This window comes from Lagopus muta, chromosome 1, assembly GCF_023343835.1.
Source record: "Lagopus muta isolate bLagMut1 chromosome 1, bLagMut1 primary, whole genome shotgun sequence".
NCBI lineage: Eukaryota > Metazoa > Chordata > Aves > Galliformes > Phasianidae > Lagopus > Lagopus muta.
The window spans coordinates 52,211,913-52,226,932 of record NC_064433.1 but is presented as its reverse complement, the minus strand read 5'-3'; the positions used below and the strand labels follow the sequence as shown (position 1 = coordinate 52,226,932).

Here is a 15,020-nt window from a genome sequence, read left to right as displayed (position 1 = left end):
TATCTGAAGCAATTCCAGCTTTCCAGATTCCTCCCACATGAATGGGAACCCTTTTTGATACTTGAGATGCACTTGACCTGATGATACGAGGAACGAGACACCTGGAGATAAAAAGCCTACAAACTGCCTTTGTGTGGCAAGATGCTCATTTGCTTTCCAAGCATATTTGCCCATCTCAAGCAGCAGCACTTAATGCGAAAAAAAATTAGCTGATTTAAGGATGGGAGGGAAAAGCAGTGCTTTACTGCCCTCTGGGGAAGATTTCTGGCACAATTGTAAGATAGTTTCTTGCCAAATCCACCCATCAGATGCAGAAATGGTAGAAAATTGGCTGCCTAGACTATCCCCCCAAAGAGGCAGAGAAAGTAGGGATTGGTAGAGCTTCTGGATCACTGTGGGAGACCAGCTGGTTGCATCTGACTCATGCTCTGTAATAACCAACTCAAACTGTGCTGAGTGCTTCCAGGAGATGTTTTCTTCACTTTTTCATGTGATTACTACTGATCACATGGGGACACTTGAAAAGCTGTGTGGGTTTGTGTAAGTACATCCTTTTTACTGCATACTCACAAACTTCACGCCCCAGCAAGGGTGACAACCTCCTTGCTCAGACCTGGATTAATAACTCCAGTCTGCTCCCCAGCCAGTTTGTGAGCTGCTTTCCAGCTCACAAACATCCATGAGATCCTGCTCTGTCCTGATGGAGGTTGGAGTTGCAAGGCAGGTATATTCATGGTGCCAGCAAGGATCCTGTTTGGGACAGTCAGGGACAGGTGCTCCAAGTTCATGGTAAAGCATCTAGTCAGCTTTTGAGTGCCATTTATGAAGTTAGGCATGTTGTATTCACAAAGAGCTTTATACTCAGGTTTATTACAATAATTAGAAGATGGCTTTTAAAAGAACACTAAATCATTTCACTCAGCTTCCTTGGTATCAAGATGTCTTCTCTCCTGGTTCCTGTTTGATTATCCATCCAGATTTTGAATTCATGCTGAACAGTATAGGAGCCCTTCATAATTGGCTCCAAAATCTGAGAAACATGTTTAAACAAAAAGCAATATGATGCATTAGTGTGGGAACTGGAACAGATTCTGTACCCACAAAATGTCCTGAGACAGTAGGTGAGTGGGCTGGGCACAGAAGTGGAAATAAAGCACAGCATGATTTTAATAGCATCCTCTGCCATCAGCTTGGGGAAAGGTCACTTGACATCACTGCCTTGATTTCCTCATTTAGGAATTTTTAAAATGCAGAGACACTGTATGGCTCAGTTTGAATGTCCACCTGCTGCACCAACAAATTGAGCATGAGGAGCTTCCACCAGCCAAGAGCTCTGATTCCCCTGCTGATCAGTTAGCTGAAGTACAAAGATTTTAGGTTAACAAAACTGGCCAGCCTTATTTAAGAATCCAACCACCAGAGCTTTTAAAGGCAGGGAGCACTGCAGTGAAAACATCTGCTATTCTCTGACAGAAGTTATCTGAGAGCCATTCTGCAAACTCACTTTCTGTATTAGTGTCCTGACTTGGTTGATGGTCCAGTAACATAGCTGTTTACTTATGATTATAGGATGATGAGGCACTGGAACCAGAAGCGGTAGATGTTCTGTTGCTGGAGGCATTCAAGATTAGGCAGGAGAGGCTCTGAGCACCCTGATCTAGCTGTGGCTGTGGCTGTCCCTGTTCATCACAGGGCAGTTGGGCTAGCTGGCCTTTAAGGTTCCCTTCCAACTCAAGTGCTTCTATGATTCTATGTACTTGATAAGAACTGAGCAATGCAGTTGCATGTGACTATACCTTACTGATAAAAGCTGTTTTAACTGTCGATATATATTTGCAGAAAAAAAGATGTGTCCAAAAGTATAGTATAAGATCCAAAACAAACTCCGTAATGCCCTGAGAGACAGCTGGAGAGCTGTTCTGCTCTGCTGAGTTCATTCTCAGCGCTCCCGAGGAGGAGTACCTGAGCCTAGGTTCACAAAGATAGCTGTTTCAAAAGCTTGCCTTATGCAACTGACCACCCTGCAACAGCTGCATTGCTTTGTCACCCCTACACCATCACAGGCTAAAAAGACAGGCTGAAAAGCAGGCTAAAAAGACAAACAACCAAACAAACCCTGGGGCACAACTTCTCAGCATCAAGCATTGGGTGGCTGGCACAAATGGCAGGGTGCTAACTGCAGCAGGCTGGGGAAGTATGCTTCATCCCCAGAGCTTTGCACAGAGCTACACACTCCTGGAGCCCAGCTTCCCCTAGCTAGGACAATCAGCCAAAATCTGCTCATGCTTACACAGGCATATACAGCCTTTTCCAGAGGTGCAGTGCAGACCTCATCTTCCAACCCGCAACAGTATTTTCTGTACCTTTTTTTTTTGTTTGTTTTTGGTTTTTTTTGCTATGGACTTACTTTCTGGCTTTCAGCAGATCACTAATAAGCTTTGTGTATTTGTATGCCTGACTGTGTAATGGCATAATTCCTTGTTAAAAAGAAAATAAAGCATGAAAATGTTAAAATGGTTTAGGTATGAGAGAACCTGAGTTGCACAATGATATAAATACAGATTACAGAGGTGTTCTATAATACGCAGAGCAAGTATGGCAGCTGATTTAAATGCACTCTACTTGAAAACTGAAAACTCTATTACTTTTTACCATGGAAGAATATTATAGAGTTCTTAGCTCAACTAAGAACTGCTAAGGTCACTGGAGCTCAGTTTCAGAGCCAATCAATGGAAAAACTTTGTATACTGAGATGAGGTTAATTGTGTAAGAGGGTGGTGTATGAGTGACCTTTCATAAATAAACCAGGTTAGACACAAGTTTCTCTGTCTTGTTTCCTCTCTTAGCTCCAACACAAACACAGTATCCAAACATGATGCAGTGAGCACTGGGATTATGTAAACCTGGTACCATCACTAAACTCCATGAAAATGAAAACCATCCTCACAAGTTGGTGATAGATCCTGTACAACCATATGCTTTTCCTTAGGAGTTGCAGGAAGAACTCTGGTTAAACCAATGGCTTAACTTGTGCCAGAGGAGGTTCAGGTTGGATATTAGGAACCATTTCTTTTCTGAAAGAGTGGTGCTGCAGTGGCAAAGGCTGCCCAGGGAAGTGGTAGAGTGCATGTCCCCACAGGTGTTCAAAAACCATGTGGATGTGGCATTAAAGGACATGGTTAGTGGGCATGGTGGGGATGGGATGATGTTTGGACTGGATGATTTTAGAGATCTTTTCCAATGTTAGTGACTGTATGACTGATTCTATGATTCATTTTACACAAGAAAGTCCATGTGAAGCCAAAGAAAGAGAGGGCTATGTGAGCATTAATAATTATGCACATTGCATGATACCAAATACATAAAACCTCTTCACTATTATCAGCTTAATCGCATACTTCTTTTTTTCACTTCAGCTCCCCATCATTAGTAACTCACTCCTGAAAGAGGATAATTGCTCTGGATCTCTTCAATTACACTGTAGAGTACTTGTAAAAAATCATTCAGATTTGAAGACAAAGATCATTCAGCTTGGCCTCCCACTTAGCACAGTGTGTGTAGTTTCTCCCAGCAATCCCTGCCATGAGTTTGTAACTTCTTATTCATAAACCAACTCCATCTCTGGTTTGTAACCATTTATCACTCTGGTCCAAACCAGTCCAGAGCCTAAACCACCTCAACTGCAGCAAAAGCAAAGTAACAACATCTCCCTGAAAGCTCAAGTGAAGAAGACAGCATTTTGTCTGCCTGTAATGCTCCCCAAATTTCAGCAGGCAATATGTAATCTGATGGTAAACTAATGCAAAAACATTGCCTGAGCAACTCAGAAGAGCTCATTTCTTCATACAGCAAGGCAGCAATTGTGTCCTGATCAGATAGACTTTGAATAGCAGCTGCTGTCTGTGCATCATCTGCAAGGCCAGTCAGTGCCTGGCAGTGATCCCTTCCTGAGTTGTTTCCTCAGCTTAGCTACTCTGAAGGTTGAACAAGGAACACTGCCAAGCATTGCAGTAGATGGCAGAGGGCTTTTCAGCCATGGCCCTGTCTTCCCTCTGCGATTTCATAGAACCATAGAATCTTTAAGGTTGTAAAAGAGGACTAAGATCATCTAGTCCAACCATCAACTCATCCCCACCATGTCCCTAGTGCCGTATCCACATATTTCTTGAATACCTCTAGTAGTGGTGACTCAACCACTTCCCTGGGATTTTCATCACTGAACCTCATGCACAGTCCAACCCCTGGTGTTATTGCTGTACATGGCCCACCAAGCTTTTTTTGTTAGCAAGAGGCAGTGAGACTTCAGACTTCAATCAAACTATTGCCTTTGTTCACACTGTGGTGCAACCACAGCACCTCCCTGATGCTCTTTACTACTAATGAAGCAGTAGCAGAAACCTTCTTGCTAGGAAAAATGTGATGGGAAACCTATTTAGTAACTCAGTATTCCCACCTATTAAGTATAACGACTGCGTATTGCCAAGAGGAAGTGCAGAACTTGCTATTAGCTAATATGGGCATCTGACTGTATTTTGTACTTCACGTGTGCTCTTTATAGACTCACAGATCTTTCTGCTGACAACCCTTCCACCTTCCCCCCAACTGCCAGCAATGTCCATTCCATGAAACAGTCCTGTGCGGTAGTCTCCTTCAAAAAAGCAAAGATTTTACTACCTACCCATTGTCCTCTATGCCCTATCACTAACTAAGCACAAAAATGTACCCCTAGAAGGCTAGACAACTATGGAGAGCTCCTAGAGTCTTTTCACTTTTCAACACCCATTGTACTCTGAGAAAGTATACTAGTCTTACAGCATCGTAACCACGTATTACTTCTGTTAGTCCAAGATGTAGGCAGTTCTGGAGAAGGTTGCAGTTATAAATGTCTCACTACAGATTAAACACTGGTTTAAACTATCTTGGGGTTCTCAGAGATCACAGCAATCACAGGAATAGAAAGGCAGGGTGTCAGAGAGAGCCGAAGGTATTTGTTCTTCCAAATGGAAGCGCAGAGGACTTTTCAGCCAATGTTGTATGGGAAGAACATGGAGCTGGACTAAGAATGGCGTGGTTGAAAATTCCTGTATTATCCATAGTAGGCTGAAAACCAGATGGTTTGTTTTAAGGAAATATTTAAAATAATTTTTCCTCCAAAACAGCACAAGAAATATTTCAAATTTTCTTACAACATGTAAGTAGAGAACCAAATGTTCCACTCATTCCTAAGCTTTCTTTTCTAAACAAATTTTCAAATATGGCATTACTACAGCCTGCCTTCACAGCTGATGGGCTGCAGTTTTTCAATGGAGAGATGTTGCACTGAAAACATACTGGATCCTTACAGTGGCGTTGAGGGAGAACTGCGAGGTTTGGATATCACAAGTTGCAGTATGTTATCATAATTATTTTTCCCAGACTACCAAATCTGACTGCAAACATTTTCTATCTGACAGATGAAATGCTAGAGCAATGCAGAAGCTTGTGTCTTATATATTCATCTGATTACATCTTTACTTTTCTTGGAATACTTACTAAACTCAAATATTTTGTGCAAGTTAACAGAACAGAAAGTAGAAGAAAACTTGCAGTGCTACTTACTTAACCAAAAAAATATCTTAGCAAGCATTTGGTCCATTCTTTCCCTTCTCGCTCAGGCAAATTTCCCATCAGCTTGAACAGGATTCTCAATGAAGTCATTAAATGTTTTAGGCTCAGATCTCATCCTTCTCCCCTTCTGACCACAGTGAAGGGCAGATAATCTTGCATGGCTTGCATCACTTGTTCGGGTGGCACCATCTGGTGACTTCAGAAGATGTGTCAACACTGAGGGTAATCAAAAGCACCATCCTGCTCATTCTGTGGGCTGCTCCAAGGGAGGGGACGATAGAGATGCCATCTGACTGCAGGGCTCAACAAGAACTGCCTCTTTCTTTCAAGGCAGAGGTATGACATGAAAAGACAGAGGCCTATGACCTGTGACCAACAGTTTGAGACATCGAAGGATCTTCCTTGAAAAATCTCCCTGTGCATTAATAGGGGCTGTCAGCTTGAGGTCTTGATAGGCACCCTCCCCTCCTATGCCTCATGTTTCTGTGGAGCTGGAGCAGTGAATGCTTTCAAGAAAAGAAACTCTCACACTTGAAACTAGTCCCCATAGGGACTAGAAGAGGAAACCCTGGCTGAAAGGCTCTGCTGTATTGTTAAGGTTGCCAAGAATAAGACAGGGTAACCACCATGCTAATTCCTGACAGTCTCTTTTGGTTTTATTATAGAACAGCGCACTATGCCTCGCCTACTCCTCTCTCTGCTGTTAAAAGAAGCTTCATGAGGCTGCTGAAGGAAGAAAGCCTGCCTGCAAGATTAGCTAAGTACACAATGGCCTATTTTAGATAGATGCATTGAGCAAAATATGGCTTCAGCTGCTGGAGGGAGTGCAGTATTTCATCCAACACCTCTCTCCAAAGTGCTTTAATGCTTTAGCAAACAGACAGGAAATACAGACACCAAGTCTCATCTTTAAGCAGCAAAACCAAATATTTCAGGGCTAAGAAAGAATAAATGCTTCCTAACCCATCAGTCCTTCGGTCTTTGGTTTTGTGAGACCCACTTGAGAAAGCAGACTGGTGTTGGGTGCATTTCCCTACCCAAGTGCATTGTGCACTCAGTCCCTAGGCGCTGCAGTGGCAGAGGCTGCCCAGGGAGGTGGTGGAGTCACCATCCCTGGAGGTGTTCCAGAACCGTGTGGATGTGGCACTGAGGGATGTGGTCAGTGGGCATGGTGGGGGTGGGCTGATGGTTGGACCAGGTGATCTTAGAGGTCTTTCCAACCTTATTGATTCTATGATTCTATGATAGGCACAGTGCATCAGTATTGTGTTCAGTCTGTCACCTACAGGCCCACATGATCACTCTTTTTCCCAGATTTCCATATTTTTTCACTACTTTTCTATAACTGTGGCTAAACCCAACTGTGCTGTGCTGCTAAGCTGAATGAGAAAACACCTGCTTTTCTCAACTTCTTTCTCCAAGGAGTCTCTGTTTTTCAGCACCTTTCCCTGGTGTTTACCAGTTTGCTTTGCAATGTCAAGCAAAAGTGTTCCTGAGCCAAGAAAATCTTTGATATTTTCCTATAGGTGCTACAGAGCTGCTCAACCTTCTTGTAAGTCCAGCAAGAAGCAGATGAAAGTTGGGGAGGACGACAGCAGTGTAGTGGATGGGTTTACTTGATGTACAACCACACAGGGCAAAAATATCCTACATTAAAAATAATACATTTTGGAAAAAAAAAAAAAAAAAGAAAAAAAAAGAGTGCCACTATATTTTAAATGGCAAATTTTTAAGGTTTGATTCAACATGGAGCTGAATGCTCTGCAGTGTTTGATTTTGCTTTTCTAATAGTAAATATTTTTGCATTTATTTATCAAGTTCATATAGGGCTGGTGAGTATCTTGTTTTGGCTACACAGGAAGCATGGTGCAAGAAGCTCTGGTTGTTTCCTTGTGCAAGGTTTGGGTATCCTGGGTCCCAGTAAACTGTGACTTTTGTTACTCACTTGGCTGGGAATGAAGTACCAGTGGGATCCTTACTCTGCTCTGAATAATGTTGATTTCAGCTGTCACCTCTACAAAAAAGTGCTTTCCTAGAATCTTTTCTTATGCAGAGTAGTGACTTTAAAGGACTAGAATTAGCAAATTAAGATATATTTCCTTCTACGTTTGTGCTATTGCCAATTAAAATAAAACTGGAAATGAAAATGTAAGGCCTGAGCTAACCCTCTTTTTACACTTGAGGGAGTTGAACAAATAACTATTTCAAATGATGAAGAACTTGTGGAAGACATTGGTTTAATACTTTGAAAGGAATTATTATGTGCTCTCACTTGTGTGTGAGATGAAATAAGTAAATCAGTGCTTCTCTAAGCTTCCCAGCTGAGGTACAGAATGAAGAAATGCTGGCACTGGTTCTTGCTGAGAGCAAGAAATAAATCAGCCCAAAGCTGAAATGTTTCATAAAAATCAAGTGTTTTTCTTTGAAAAAAAAAGACAACATCCCCCCACCCTGCTTTCTACAGCTCTTCCCCCGTCTCTCCAGCCCTTCATTACTTCTCCTCCCTTTTACATGAACTCAGACTTCTGCATCTGGCCCATAGGAAGGCAACACCACTGTCACGGTTCCTCATGATGAATTATCGAACAATACAACAGCTGTCTGTCTTGCTCATATTTCAGCCTGACAGTTTATAGCAAATAGAATTTCCCTTTAAAAATGACTGCCACTCTTGCAGAAGTGATTTGAGCACAATGCTCCCAGCTTCAGTAAGCCTGAAAAAGGGGTCTTTCCCACCTCATGCTTTGTTTTCTCCCATGATAGCCCACCACAAGTGCACAGACTACTCTGTGCAAGCGATCCTTCCTTCCCCTTTGGGTTGCTGTAGTGGCAATGCAGAATTCAATGCTTTGCAACAGAACGCTGCCACCCAAACAAAAGATCATTTTCATCTGGAAGTCCACGTCACAGACTCTTTTACTGCTTCATTAAAACTAAGACCATCTCATTATTTAAGAGCAGGGTTTCAATTGCAGATGCATGCTCTGGGCCGCCTGTCCTGTGGCCACTGTAGCCTGCTAATGCCAGCAAGTTACGCTACACCCTTTCTCTGGCGTTTGATCTGCGCAGCCACCATAGGCTTACTTTTCATTAAACAGACAACAGATGAGTCTGGAGCCTGACAGCCACTAATACAGATATTGTCAGATCTGCATAATCACTTAATTTTCCTTGATAACCCTATTATAAATATATACCAAACTGGCAACAATTGCTAATCAGAATTCTACTGTTTGTCAGTGCTTCAGAAAAATTCCTTGACATTTTCTAGTATTTCAGTAAGATAGGAGAACACCACAGCAAACCATGAAAGATGGGAAGAAGTGAAAAATTATTCAGAATGGAGAGACAGCATGGCTTACCCACTGCTTGAAGAGAAAGGAAATCATTTTATCCCATAGATAACAAGCTTATCCAGAAACTGTAAGGTTTCCATTTGATCTTACTGAGTCTGTTTGAAAACTTAGGATGAAGGGCTTTGTATACCTCTGGGGTCCAAAGCCAGTTGAAAACACAGAAGAAGGAGGGGGAAACAGAAACACTGGAGTCAATGAGGGGGAGAGATGTAGGAGGCAGAGATGTGACGTTGATTGAAAGTAGCTCTGAAAATACAGTGGCTTACAGTGACTCTGAAAATACACGGAGTGTTTTCTTAGACATTTGGAGTTGACAATTTCACCTAATGATAGATTATCAGATCAAATTGCTGCACCTTTATCAGCTAATAACTATATCTGGATCAAGGTAGCAATCTGTGTTGTCCTTCTGGGAATTCTGTGCTTATTTGCTTAGCTGTTAATGTGGCAGGAGTGATATTTAGCCTAAAAGGTTACAAAACAATAAAATATTTTGGAGAGTTTAGCACAAAACCCAGTGTTCTGGAGAATTTCCAAGCTGAATAGAAAGCAATAGCACACCCCTATAGACAGACCATTATCCTTCGAGGGGAGAAAGCCACAGCGCAGAATAAGGACCACTGTGCAGTGGGATCCAAACCTGTTATATCATACGTGTACATATGTATATATGTGTATATATATACATGTATGCCAGATTGTGCAATATAAATGACATAAATACAAGGAGTTCTTGGATAGTGGAATGAGATCTGCAAGGTGGAAAAAGCCCTAAATAAGAGCTGAAATTAAAGCAACAAACCTGCTTAAGAAGGAGCTCTGAAAGCTAAGAGCACAGTGTATTAGATAGAATTTGCAGTACTGCTTAACTCATAAAAGCAATTCCTCACCAAAATTAAAAGAATAATAAATGCCAAAGAGAAAGAAGGGAAAGTAAAGAAAAATAATGCCCTTTCCAGGGGAGGAACGATGAGGATTTTGTGGCTGGCTTCTTGTAATTAGCATTAACCTCAATGCAGAGCAAAGTTTGGCATCCCATCACGCCTCTCATTACTAGAGTACAAAACCTTGTAACCTCCACTCAGGAAAATGATATCATTGAATGAATTAATCATCTGGGCAATTAATGGCCAAAGCAACCTCAGGTTTCCAGCACTGTGTCTGGCACTGGAGAGCTGGCAATGACGTCAGCTTCCCTGGGAATACGCTGGCGTTCTGCCCATTTCTGAGCCTCTCTGTTGACTCTGAGGGCAGCGGCAAACAATGCACTCACCCAGCCGGCACTGAGTGCTACATCCTGGCTGCCTCCTCTGCAGTGTCAGAGGGATGCTGCTTTGCTGAACCCTGAGTGCATCTCTTGGGGAAGGTGCTGTTACCTGGAAACATGCAGGTGCAAACAGGCAGGCGCACAGCTTCACAGAATCGTGGAATCATAGGGGCTAGAACAGACCTCCGGAGATCATCAAGTCTGACCCCCTGTTAAAGCAGGTCTACAGTAGATTGCACATCTCTCAAGTGTGCTTTCCAGGCACACTGAGCACATCTCCCCTTTTGTAGGAGAGCCCTCTGCTTTGCACCTGCAGGCCCCACAGCCTTTTGGAGCAGGAGAATAAGTGTGCTATTATTGCTCCTATTCGGGGGCAGAGGAAAGGGAAGAGAACAAGATTTTGCCAAAGCATTTATTTCCAAGTTTTCCCAAAATTTGTTTTTCTTTCTTTTCCAGCTCACACTGTTGCTACCTGTGCTTTGCAAGTTGGAGGCAAACTAAAAAATGGCCATTTTTTTGCTGACTTGAGGGAGCTGAAGGATGGGAAAGAGGCATGAGAAATCAAGAGACAAAGAAAAAAAATAAAAAAAGCTAGCTTTCAGTATGTGTCCTAAGCTGGACCTGTTTTTCTGAAAGCTGTTTCTAGTGAGAGGGAGAGCATGGCTCCATCCTACCAGAAGCTGCAGCACATTCCCTTTCAGTTTTCCATCAGCAAATACAAATATCATCTGTGAGGTGGAGCCTTTTTGTACCGATGCAGTGACAGTACACATTTTCTATCCCCTTTGATCTCACTTGGGGCATGCACACAAGCTGAAGGATGATGGCATCAGGCTGAGCCCACCACTCCAGAATCATAGCTCGGGGGCTTGTGAATAGGGACATGATGAGCAGGGAGATTCTCCTCAGTGGGAATAGCCACTGTGTCTGCATTTTCCCATCTTTGGGTCACATGGGAAAACCCCAGAAGGCAAAGGAGATTTGCCAGGCAAAGCTAACCCCAATGTAAGAGATTTGGTATCATGGGAGAATGAGAACATATTCAAGCTTAGGTCTTCCTTGGAGTGAACAGGTTGGATTAATCCAACATGAGTCATTTTGTGTGCTGCTCCTATGGGGCTCTCTGCCTTACTACTCTATTTGGAGGAACCCTCTGGCTATTGCTTTCTGAGGAAGCTGAAAAGCCTACTCCCCTCAGCGTTCACCCTAATAGTTTATTTCCACAGGTTCACAACATTGAGTACTCTTTGGCTTAACACCTCCCTTTGGAACCTGGTTTTAAAAGGAAGAGGTGATTAAGACATACACAAAGCAGCTAAACCTGTGACCATCTTACAACAGATTCTGTCTCACTGATGGCTGGGCTAAGGTTCACCATCACCTGCTGTTAAAGATGTAAGTTGCAGGAGTGGGACTGCTCTGAGCAACCTGATCTAGCTATAGGTGTCTCTGTTCATTGTGAGGGAGTTGGACTACATGACCTCTGGTGTTCCTTTCAATTCATGTGATTACGATTGTATAATTCTGTGTCTGTAACATCATCATACATGGCTTAGTGGCACTTGTCACATTTGTAATCCAAGCTCCCCCACCAGCCCTTCCTGGTATGCAGACACTTGTTATCAGAGCAATGGCAGTAAAACAAAAGAAAGAGCAGAGGCTAATTTGCTTGATGTGCTCCTGTTCTTCCAGATCATGTTAATTCATAGTCTCCAACCTGATCTTTGGAGTTGCTCACCCTCTCTTTGTATGGTGAAAAGGGAGATGGCAAATCAGTGCAAGCAATGCAATCAGTTATTTCTTGAGCAGCCAGCAGGCAGGATGTTTTGATTATCAGTTCTCCTATCCAGGCAGATAGCCTGCTCTGAGCCTCTCAGCCTCACTTTCCAGGTGTAGCTTGCTCCACTGCAGATAGGATTAATCCACTTCCCCACTCATTTGCACTCTCTCTCCATGTTTGAGAATCTGATTACACAGATTGCTTGCCATTTTTTCCACCTGCCGTGACTAATACTAGAGTCTTACCTCCTCTTTCCCATTTTCACATCTCGCTGCAGATTCGATACATGCACAGACAAATGCACATGCGCTTGCTCTTTTTCTGATCACAAACAGATCACTAAGAGCTTCTTCATTCCCATTTTCAATCAAACCAGAAAGCACTACTGTTTTTTTCCAGGCTGCCCATGAGGTAATTTCTCTTTTTTCACTCTCTCCTTGCATTTATAATGCACAGGCTTCATAGGTTGCTGCAGCATCCGTGCAAAACACGGGCATCTCTGTACAGACACGCATAACAAACACGCGATATTATAAAGCCCTGCAGCACACATAAAGACAAAGGCACACACTTCACATGCTGAGCAAGTGCTACCACACACATTCTGATTCCCTCCAAACCCTGCAGGAAAGCACCGCCTGCAGAGTGCTTTGCTGTAAACAAAAACAGCCCCGTGGCACAGGGTCAGATTCTAGCAAGCCCTGTTCCCACTCGCCCCTTACCTTTCCCTGGGATGCTAATCCGGGGGCCCTGGACCTGTTCGCTTTCCCTTCTGCACACAAACTGCCGGTCTCTCCTGCTTCACATTCACAGCACACTGGCAGGATTCACCGTCATCCCGTTCTGCTGGATCCTTATCTCCCTATTGGCCAAAGCCAGACAGTAAATTCAATTAGGCTCCTCCTCATAACTATATTATCACAGGAACAGGATGAATAATTTAGTCAAACAACAAGGGTGTGCAGGCTCTGGTGTCACAAGTTTCACCCCCACTGGCAGGCTTTTCTCTTATCAAAGAGATGAGGGTAAAGAAACCAGAATCTGTCACCGCTGAAAAAGAGACCTCACATTACCTACTTGTGTTCCCTAGTCTGTCTCTCTTGTTCTCTTCTCCCTAAAGCCACAGAATTCTCTTTTTTATTGCTGTTCAACCATCCCACAACACTGTGTTTTCCCTGTGAATGGTCATCACGATCTCAGTGGATGCAGAGATCTCTGCCCAGGCAAAGTGGTACCGCACACAGCATCAGTCACTTTGCATCTTTCCTGAATGCAAGACAAAAGAAAAAAACCAACTGTTCTGCAGAAGGGAGTGACAAGACAAGCAGATTACAAGGAAATGGGACAGGCTGTATCGTTCCATGATATCCTCCATTCAGCAACTGCACTGTCATCCCATCAGCTCAGACACCCAAGGGATGCAGGTACGTGGTTCCTGAAAGGCGCATGTACGCATCGCTCAGGGACTGTGATTTCACACTCCACTGGTGGGAGTCTGCATCCTCACATCATAAAAAAAACAACACACCAAAGCAGTAGTTTTCCCTCAGAACAAATGACTAGGCTGTTCTGTTTCTTTTTTTTTTTTCTCTTCTGAACAGAAATTTGTAGCATAGCAGAAACCAATCATACATCTCTTTCCTGAGAAGCAGTTTTCCCCCGGACGAACACAGTCCTCTACAAATGAAGCCTTATTTGAAGAGTTACAAAGCACTGCAGCTTCCTCTGCAGTGACAGGGATACTACATTCTATGTTAAGAAAGCCCTTTACGTGTCTGAAGGTTTTGTCGTGGGACCAACACTGGCAGCTGAGGAGCAAAGTGGGACTACGCCATCCAGACCAAGCAGAAAGCAGGTGTTTTTAATCACCATTCACAGCAATGTTTAAAGCTACTGCTAATACTTGCCTACAAGTGTGGTGCTTGCAAATTATATCTTTATAATTGAGACTTGGAGGAGCTGGACCCAATGATCCTTATGGGTCTCTTCCAACTCGGGATATTCTCTATCTCTGTGATTCTATAATTTAAACAGGCAGGATGAATCACAGAATCGCAGAATCATAAAATGGCTTGCGTTGGAAGAGACATCAGGGATCATCAGGTTCCAAACCCACTGCTACAGGCAGGGTTGCCAACTGCTAGATCAAGTAGTAGATCAGATTGTTCAGGGCCCCGTGCAACTTGGCCTTAAACACCTCCAAGAATGGAACATCCACATGAAGAGACCATTTTTCTTCTTGTTACAGGAGCTTGCCTCCCTTGGGGTCCAAGAACATTCTCTTTACTCAGCTTCTCCTGTGAGTGTCAATATTGACCCAGAAGAGTCTATCTACCCAGTACACCATCCCAGGAGGTGTACCAGAACTGTGTGGATGTAGCACTGAGGGACGTGGTCAGTAATATGGTGGGGATGGGATGATGGTTGGACCAGGTGATCTTAGACGTCTTTTCCAAACAATGATTCTGTGATCCTGTGATTCTGTCACAACAGTATGAGGTTCAGATTTGCACCAAAACCCAAACTTCTTCATTCAGCTGTTATTCTTGGCTCATTTGCTAGACTGGCTGGCTGAACAGCCCTCAACTCTATTTCCAGAGGCAGTACAGACACAAGGTTGAATTCTCAACCTCCCTGAAGCTACACCCAAGTACCAGCCTGGCTACAAACACAGATCACTAGTGACAGACCAGTGGTTTTCTTAAAAAACTGCCTTCCTGCTCCTGAAGATTCTATACTTTCGAAGAATGGCAGCTGCTGTTTTCTCCCCCTTTCCCTTGCAGCCTTCCAAACTTTTAAGAGCTTCTGTGCTAAATGAAGTCTTGAATTATGCACTTACTGATAGCTTCAGAGTGATTAAATTAAGTCACGTGGCAAGATGCCCAATACCAAAACTCAGGGTATTTTAGCAGCATTTATTGGAGAGTTTTTACATGATGCTTAAATCACAAAAAGAGAGCAAATTAGGCAGTTGCCATGGCTACCAGAAAATCTGCTCAAAATTCAGGAG

At 43.2% G+C, this 15,020-nt stretch overlaps 1 protein-coding gene across 1 annotated transcript in view; it reads right to left on the bottom strand.

Moving 5' to 3' along the window:
- SYN3 (synapsin III) overlaps positions 1–12,843 on the bottom strand; it is a 201,385-nt gene extending 188,542 nt beyond the window's left edge. Inside the window, exon 1 of the mRNA XM_048933466.1 lies at positions 12,733–12,843. The gene's annotated coding sequence lies outside the window, so the exon portion shown is untranslated. The remainder of the gene's footprint in view (positions 1–12,732) is intronic.
- Positions 12,844–15,020: the final 2,177 nt, after the last annotated feature.